General features: G+C 43.2%; 1 non-coding gene across 1 annotated transcript; it reads right to left on the bottom strand.

Annotated features, from left to right (window-relative positions):
• Positions 1-2,065: 2,065 nt before the first annotated feature.
• LOC147367810 (U6 spliceosomal RNA) lies at positions 2,066-2,172 on the bottom strand. Its single transcript, XR_015132217.1, has one exon. It is a non-coding gene; the product is annotated as a U6 spliceosomal RNA (small nuclear RNA).
• Between the last annotated feature and the right edge of the window lie 6,432 nt (positions 2,173-8,604).

Here is an 8,604-nt window from a genome sequence, read left to right as displayed (position 1 = left end):
CAGGCCTTCCCCAAAACCACGGGATGCCAGGCCATCCTGAGCCCTCAAGGTTTTTGATGGGACCCTGCTGCCCTCTGACCAGGAAAAGCAAAGAGTGGTTCCTGTTGCCCTCAAGGCCGTTTGTGTGAAGCTTGTGTGAAAGTTTGCTTCCCCCTGGGTGTCTGGCTCACAGGTTGGCAGTGGCAGCCCCACTGGAGGAGAAGTAGGAGTAGGTCAAGATCGGTTACAGGAAGGAAGAACAGCTCACGAGGCTACGGAAACAGGCTGAAAAGAACCTGAGAAGAAAACTGACGAATACGCAGAGGTCCTCAAGACTTTCAGGGTCCTGATCCGCGCCTAATGAAGACTGTGTATTTCTCAAAGGTTAAAAAAAAAAAAGTTCCTAATTCACTCATATGACTTTCACAATCAGATGATGAACCAGAAAGGATTATTACGTGCATTAATAAATTTAATTTTTGAGAAAATGTTTGTAATTGGCAGGACCCTCTGAAAAGTGGGGTTCAGAGTAGGGGGCTCTTCTTGCTATAACTAAAGAGCATCCTGGGTTGGAGATACTTCCTGGGGAAAGTCTTTGAGAGCCTGGAGGCTTAGGGCTGGGCATGAGCAGGAGTTTCCTTTCAATTTCTTTTTTCTTTATTAATGTGGACCACTTTCAAAGTCTTTATTAAATTTGCCACAATATTGCTTCTGTTGTTTATGTTCTGGTTTTTTGGCCCTGAGGCATGTGGGATCCTGGCTCCTCAACCAGGGATCGAACTTGCATCCCATGCACCAGGAGGTGAATTCTCAACGACTGAACCACCAGGAAAGATCCTCCTTTCCATTTCTTTTTTCTTTTTTTTAAATTTTATTTTATTTAACTTTACAATATTGTATTGGTTTTGCCATATATCAAAATGAATCTGCCACAGGTATACATGTGTTCCCCATCCTGAACCCTCCTCCCTCCTCCCTCCCCATACCATCCCTCTGGGTCGTCCCAGTGCACCAGCTCCAAGCATCCAGTATCGTGCATCGAACCTGGACTGGAATCTCGTTTCATACATGATATTATACATGTTTCAATGCCATTCTCCCAAATCATCCCACCCTCTCCCTCTCCCACAGAGTCCAAAAGACTGTTCTATACATCAGTGTCTCTTTTGCTATCTCGTATATAGGGTTATTGTTACCATCTTTCTAAATTCCATATATATGCGTTAGTATACTGTATTGGTGTTTTTCTTTCTGGCTTACTTCACTCTGTACAATAGGCTCCAGTTTCATCCACATCATTAGAACTGATTCAAATGTATTCTTTTTAATGGCTGAGTAATACTCCATTGTGTATATGTACCACTGCTTTCTTATCCATTCATCTGCTGATGGACATCTAGGTTGCTTCCATGTCCTGGCTATTATAAACAGTGCTGCGATGAACACTGGGGTACACGTGTCTCTTTCCCTTCTGGTTTCCTCAGTGTGTATGCCCAGCAGTGGGATTGCTGGATCATAAGGCAGTTCTATTTCCAGTTTTTTAAGGAATCTCCACACTGTTCTCCATAGTGGCTGTACTAGTTTGCATTCCCACCAACAGTGTAAGAGGGTTCCCTTTTCTCCACACCCTCTCCAGCATTTATTGCTTGTAGACTTTTGGATCGCAGCCATTCTGACTGGCGTGAAATGGTACCTCATAGTGGTTTTGATTTGTATTTCTCTGATAATGAGTGATGTTGAGCATCTTTTCATGTGTTTGTTAGCCATCTGTATGTCTTCTTTGGAGAAATGTCTATTTAGTTCTTTGGCCCATTTTTTGATTGGGTCATTCATTTTTCTGGAGTTGAGCTGTAGGAGTTGCTTGTATATTTTTGAGATTAGTTGTTTGTCAGTTGCTTCATTTGCTATTATTTTCTCCCATTCTGAAGGCTGTCTTTTTACCTTGCTTATAGTTTCCTTTGTTGTGCAGAAGCTTTTAAGTTTAATTAGGTCCCATTTGTTTATTTTTGCTTTTATTTCCAATATTCTGGGAGGTGGGTCATAGAGGATCCTGCTGTGATGTATGTCAGAGAGTGTTTTGCCTATAAAAAATATGGAACGCTTCACGAATTTGCGTGTCATCCTTGCGCAGGAGCCATGCTAATCTTCTCTGTATCGCTCCAATTTTAGTATATGTGCTGCCGAAGCGAGCACCCTCCTTTCAATTTCTGACTTTCTTCTCTGAGTATCTCCAACCCTTAGCAAATTTCTTTGCAATTTTTTTTTTTTCCAGAGAAAAACTCTTTTCTGTCTGTCTTGTGTTTTCCTTTGGGTCCCTGTTTTCATCTTTTGAAAATCTGCTCATCTTTTAGGGTCTAGTTTGAAGGCTTCCTCCTTAATGATTTCTTTCTTGTTCTGGGCAGCTGAAAGGCCCCCTAATGTGAACTGCCCGCCCCCCGCCCATAGGATTTTGTTTAAAGCAGAGAAATGCTTCTTAAAAACTCGACTGGTCTAGAAGCCACAGTCCTTCCTGCATCTTGGCAGAGGCTACAAATGCGGTGGGTGGTTGAAGGAAGTCATGGAGTGTCCTTGCCTGGAACTTCCCCGCTTAGGCCACCCTAGACGGGTCCTGGGAGCTAACCTGAGGTAACTTCAGGCTCATTTCCCAGGAAAGTTGGAAAGTTCGTCTCTAGAAAGCCATTTCTAGGGTATTCTGGAGTCATTGTGTTCTAAAAGACCGGAGGTAAGCTTAATGAACTGCACCCAACAGTGTAAGGGGTATGCATTTAAGGTTGTACACCTGAGTTATACAAAATGTAAGACTATTACAAGGATTTTTATTATTAGGACCTGTGGGGAAAAGATCCACTTGATTCTACACTGGTCAAACTGTTCCCCAAGTACTGTGTTCAGTCTGGGGCATAAATAACTCTTTAAGTAGATATAGATTACAAGAACAACAATAATAAAACACAAAGTAGTTACCCACTCCAGTGTTCTTGCCTGGAGAATCCCAGGGACGGGGGAGCCTGGTGGGCTGTCGTCTCTGGGGTCGCACAGAGTTGGACACGACTGAAGCGACTTAGCAGCAGCAGCAGCAGTTACCCAGAATGGTGAGACTCAAAGCTACATCCTAGAATGCCATAAGGCGAGGGAGTCCAGCTCAGATAAGCTTTGATTTGTGAAAAGGCAGATCTGGTAAGCTGAGAAGGGAGGAGTTCTGAAGAGCCAGTGTGCTAACAAAGTTAGAGTCATACCTACTGTTCTTGCTGCCTGGCACCATTTACCCTGCTGATAAAAATGTTGCCCTATATCATGAATCCCTCCTTCCTGGCTCAGTCCTTGGGGTTTGGGTGAGGCTGACCCCACACTCAGGCTGAGCTCTGGTAGCTCCAGGCTATTTATTGATCCTATTATCCAGGACCATGGTGTGGCTATGGGTACCTCTGTCCCGAGGGAGAAAAAGTTTCAAGGCTTTTGTGTCTCTTCTGGGGAAGTGTCCTTTGTATTTGAAGCTGAAATGCTGTAAGAACTGATCTGCAGCAGCTATCATGTAGGAATGCAGTGAAAACCTGAAGAACAGAGCAAGCAGAGCTAAGAGAGAGAAACTGGATTCCAGGGGCACTGTTGGTGTTTGGTCAAGTCACACCTTAAGTCAGATCTGTCAGTGCACCTCTCAGATTATAGGAGTCAACAACTTCCAGTTTAGCTTTCAACATTTTGGATCATAGGAAGTCATGTGAACCAAAAGTCTCCCAAGTAGTATGCAGCAGAGAAGTGAAGCAGAGGGACTCAGGAAAGAGCAACTCTGACAGCAGCTGGTGAGTTGGTAATATGGAGAGCTAGTCTGTTTGGGAAGGTGCAGGTGACTTGATTTAGATGATGTTTGACAACTTGTGTTTTATCTGAGCGTCTAAGGTCTATGGCCTGTCAGCCCAATACTATGCAATATTGGCAAATTATTGATATACATAAGAAGTAACTGCCATGATGACAAAGAATAATTTGATTTAAAAAAATTACCCGTGAGTACTTAGGGTTTCTTCCACAAACCTGCCAGAGAAAATCAAAGCATAAGAAATCTTTTGAACTGGCTAATACATGCTTCCTTTTCCATTACCCACTTTGGCACAGACTCAAAGTTTCTCACTCATATCCATTTGAAAACCACTGTGGGAGCAAGTCAGTACAACGTGGGGTGACATCAGAGTCCAGGAGACAGTCACTGTGGGAGAGTCACCTGGGGATAGATCATCCAGGAGCATGGAGCCCTTGAATGAACAGGAAATGAGACATGTAGGGAGCTGACTAATCTGAGGATTGTCTACATTGGCTTCCTCCAAGGATGAGTAGCTGAGCTGAATGTTAACCCCCACTGGCAACTGAGGACAGACAGTGACTGACTCCAATCCTCCTTCCTTCTTCCAACATGTAGAATACTTGCTAGGTACCAAGAGTTGTTCCAGATATAAGGATAGCTGGTTAATATGGCATTCACAGCCTTGAGTCTAATGGGAAGGACAGACAATTAAATGCTGAAAAGTCACTTATAGGGAAACTTTGGAAGTAGAAATGTATACTTAATATTGGTGGATTTCACTGTATGTAAATTTTGTGTGTATGCAGTCACTCCAGTCGTATCTGACTCTATGTGACTCCATGGACTGTTGCTCACCAGGCTCCTCTGTCCATGGGATTTTCCAGGCAAAAATACTAGTGTGGGCTGGCATTTCCTACTCCAGGGAATCTTCCTGACCCAAGGATCGAACCTGCGATTCCTGCCTCTCCTGCACTGGCAAATGGATTCTTTACTACTGTGCTACCTGGGAATCCCATGTAAAGTATACTTGAGTTTAAACAACAACAACAACAAAAACAGACAGGAAAAAATAAAACAGAATCACCTAAAAGTGGAACTGGAAATCCAGGCAGGGTATTATCAGAGCACCAAAATAGAGGTTATTTGTGTAAGATATAAAGCTGATTGTGATCAGATTAATAAATGCATGAAAGAGCCGATGCACCTACAACCCATGAAAGCAGAAAGAGAGGCTCTTCAAAACAGTAAACTTTCTACTTGGAACACTAGAATAACCTCAAGTTCAGAGATATCAGGGGCAGGGAGAAGGAACTGATATGATGGTGCTGCTGCTGCTGCTAAGTTGCTTCAGTCGTGTCCGACTCTGCGACCCCATGGATGATGAGCTGGTAATTAATTCATGAGCTGCAAACATCTGCACCCATTCTCTGCCTTAGAAGTGGTGGATCCTGGATTTTTTCCTCCAAGTGAAAATTTTAAGTAAAGCTTATTTTTTACCAAATAAGATGAGAGTTATGATACCTGAGGCTCCCAGAGAAGGCACTGGAGCCAGAGAAAGTAGCCAGTGTACACTTTCTCCCTTCCACCCTCAAAACCATTAGAGCTAGGACCACTGAAACCAAATCTCTATTTACTGTTAAGAAAGCAGAGATTCTCACCTGGCCTTGGGAAATATATCCGAACTTCTTATTCTACATAGATGAAACTCTCATGTGAAAACTAACAGGCATTCAAAAAGCATGAAACAAATGAGGAAAACCAACAGAAGTATCATCCAATGCTACCAATAAACAAACGACCTGCTGATGAACGTGCTAATCAAGAAAGAAAAGAACTTTGCAGTACCATAGTTGGGGGACTTCCCTGGCAGTCCAGTGGTTAAAACTCTGAGGTTTCACTGCAGGGGGCACAGATTTGATCCCTGGTCAGGGAACCCAGATCCTGCGTGTCATGAGGGCATGGGCAAAAAAAGAAAGTTAAAATATGATAGTTGGTATACGTGAGGAAGTCAAGACATTCCATTTACAGAAATAAAGGCAGTCTATAAAAAGAAAGAGTTCTTGGAAATTCATGCTTGGGAAAAACATGAATGTGGAAATAAAAAACTATTTCAACGGATGGACTGAAGAGCAGGAAAGGGATGAATGAAGACCAAATTGTGAACAGAAAGACTGTCAGAGCTGTCTTCCATATTCAGTGAATAAACACAAAGAAGATGATGAGAATAAAACAAATACTGAGCCCTGGAAGCTATAGGCAAACTTTTAGAAGCTGTCTACCATACATTCCAGAAGAGAGAAATAGAATCAAGAGAACAAAAGAATCAATGAATCAAAAGGAAAAAAATGTCTCTGCTGAAAAAAGGCTCAAATCTACAAATTGAAAGGGTTCAATGAGTGCTGGGTCAGAATGATGAAAAACTACATCCTCATGAAATTTCTGAATTCTGAGGATAGACAGAAAACCCCCAAAGCTTGGGTTGAGCAGCAGTAGAGACACATTACCTGGAAGGAATCAAATCAGTCTGTGGTTCTCATCAGCAACGCTAATACAGAAGACAAAATTCTAAGGAAAGATTCTTTTGAACCCAGCTTCTAGAGGCTGTTACCCTATCATTTAATTATTGTGAATTCAGAATTCTCAACTCACTTAATCTTTAAGTAAATAAATGATGGGAACAAAAATCAAGATATATTTGGACATGCAAATGTTCTGAAAGTTTACCATCCAGGAACCACTTTCTGAAAGAGATACTCAGATGTACTAGAAGCTGAAGAAGAAGGAGGAAGAGGAGGAGCAGGAGGGTGAAATAGGAAGCCACAGGGCACAAAACTCAGCAGTTAGCAAAGAAATCAGTAAAACCTGTGGCTAAGCCCATTGTGAAATAATTGAGTACAGTATTTCTATTTTAAAGATTGTACTATTTGCTAAGGTCAGTGATTGGTCTTCACTGTTGGCTGGTTCTCATTAAGCAAGGCATAGCTCCATCAGCCTTCAGAGCTGTTGTGAGCTTCCTCAGCAACTGTGTCAGTCATGGTTAGATGCGCCCCACTTCTCAGGGCTGTGGGTGCCTGCAAAGGTCCTCAGGCCGATTCTTGGTCCGGAAATGGGCTGTCAGCAGGCTTCCTTTTGGGGTTTGTGGAACAAACATACCAACAGCTGAGGCATCCACTTGTGAGGCAGGTGACTCTGTGTGTGTGTGTGTGTGTGTGAGAGAGAGAGAGAGAGAGAGAGAGAGACTGGGTGGCAGAGCCCTAGTCTTGCTTGGTGTTACCCCTGCTACCAAGGGGAGGGGGAAGGGGCAAGGATGGGCCAATACTATGCCAGCTGCTCTCTGAACTTCAGCTGGAATGTCTGAAGTTTGCTTCCAAATCCACATCTTCCAAGGCTTTCCCTGGCGATCCAGTGGTTAAGGCTTTGCCTTCCAACACAGGAGGTGCAGGTTGGATGCCTGGTTGAGGAATTAATATCTCATATGCCTTGAGGCCAAAAACCAAAACATAAAACGTAAGCGATATTGTAACAAACTCAATAAAGACTTTAAAAATGGTCCACATTTTTAATACTGGATGCTTGGGGCTAGTGCTCTGGGACGACCCAGAGGGATGGTATGGGGAGGGAGGAGGGAGGAGGGTTCAGGATGGGGAACACATGTATACCTGTGGCGGATTCATTTTGAACTTTGGCAAAACTAATACAATTTGTAAAGTTTAAAAATAAAATAAAATAAAAATGGTCCACATTTTTAAAAAATTCCAAATCTTCTATCAGAGTGCACTTACCAGTGTAAAGTGGGGAGGGGCCACTGTTCTGCTGAGTCATCCCTTCCCACCCATGTCTGCTTTGCTTTTCTGAGAACCCTGGTGTCCGGATGGCTTCTAGCACAGTCAAATGTAACAGCCAATAGTCTATTTGTTGCCCAAGCTCCACAAACTAACTGCAGGTAGGATGTTTGGTTTGTGTGTGTGTTCGGGGGAGGGAGAGGCGTGTGGAGGAAGGCAGGATAATCCGGCTTGTTATTTCTCCCATCACAATGAAGTGTCTGAGAGTCATTGAACTTCTAAGAATGACAAGTTTACCTGCACTTGACTTAGAGATGGTCAGCAGCAGGGCTTTTCTCCATAGAGACAAGTTCCTGTTATTGGTCTGGACAAATCTGCTTAAGAGGTTGACTCCATCCTGGGAGGGTCAATGTGGCCTCTTACAGGTAGCCTGGCGATGTTCTCAGAGGTCACGTCAGCTAGGGATAGATGTGTGTGAGAAATGTGTGTGACGTGGAGTGTGGTGTTACAGAGGGGGCTCGCTTTTATCGTTTTCAAGCACTCACAGCTTTTATCGTTTTCAAGCACTCACAGTTTTTCAACCAGCGTAATTCAGAGGCTTCAAATATTTAAATTTGCAAGTTAATTTGCAAGTTAATGCCAACTTCAAGCAATAAGTTCAACACCAAAGCTTATCAAACTCATTACAATTATATATTCAAACCATTCCTGAAATACCCACAGATAAGCAATTTATTTACAAATTGCAGGCCTGCTAGTATTCCCAAGCCAGCCTCTGGAAAAAGCAGTAAGTCATTTCTGGTTAGGAGTGTGATGACCAAGCAAGGGATTTTTCCAGGAAAGTTCCAAGATATTTGGTATCCAACCTCCCTGCCTCCCTTTTCCTTCTGGCTCTGTGTCATGTCGGGATGAGAACCCACCAGGCAAACACCAAGCTTTATATTGTAAGGAGACACACTGAAGAGCAGCCTGGGGGGAAATGCGAGAGACACTAGAACCAGTGTTCACTTTCCATTTGCCCATACTTCTCTTCTCCACAGTCCT

The sequence above is a fragment of the Bos grunniens genome, chromosome 8 (assembly GCF_055505025.1).
Source record: "Bos grunniens cultivar Pamir isolate PY7600 chromosome 8, Bosgru_T2T1.0, whole genome shotgun sequence".
NCBI lineage: Eukaryota > Metazoa > Chordata > Mammalia > Artiodactyla > Bovidae > Bos > Bos grunniens.
This window is presented reverse-complemented; position numbering and strand designations above follow the sequence as displayed.